Genomic DNA, 633 nt, shown 5'->3' on the forward strand with positions numbered 1-633 from the left:
ATTGGATTGGGGGTTGCAAACATTGATCCTTTTAGTCTCCAAGATTAGCTATATTTTATGTAATCTAAGGGATACAACCAGGATCTAAGACCATGTGTCACGGGACAAAATACATATATTCAAAATAGAATAAGAGATGTGATATCATTATCATATATATTGACACAACTAACAATGAAATATATTGGGAGAAATAATTATCTTATCTTATCCTATTTTTTATGAGTCAATTGGAAAAAAGACAATTAAATATTTAAATAAAAATAATAAATACATGGAAGGAGTATAAAATTAGGGAGACAAAATATACATATTTAAGATATTTATGTATAATTTTTTAGCAAGTGCATCCCGTGAAATGTATGTACATCCGCCACTGGCTACAGCAGCATTCACATTTTATACGCATTGGGTTGCATGATGGAATCAGCCCTTGCTTGAGGGAGACATTGCATCATTTCATCATGGTGATTATTATAACAGTAAAAAATGACAAACCGTAGTTTGTGCTTGTTATGGCATGCGATGCAACTTTTATTTTATTTTATCGACTCTTGGATTGAACTATGTATATCATAACCTTTCTTTCTTCTTAATATGCATGTTCCTGTAAGTTTCATATGTTTGTACTCT

The sequence above is a fragment of the Glycine soja genome, chromosome 19, assembly GCF_004193775.1.
Source record: "Glycine soja cultivar W05 chromosome 19, ASM419377v2, whole genome shotgun sequence".
In the NCBI taxonomy this organism is placed as follows: domain Eukaryota; kingdom Viridiplantae; phylum Streptophyta; class Magnoliopsida; order Fabales; family Fabaceae; genus Glycine; species Glycine soja.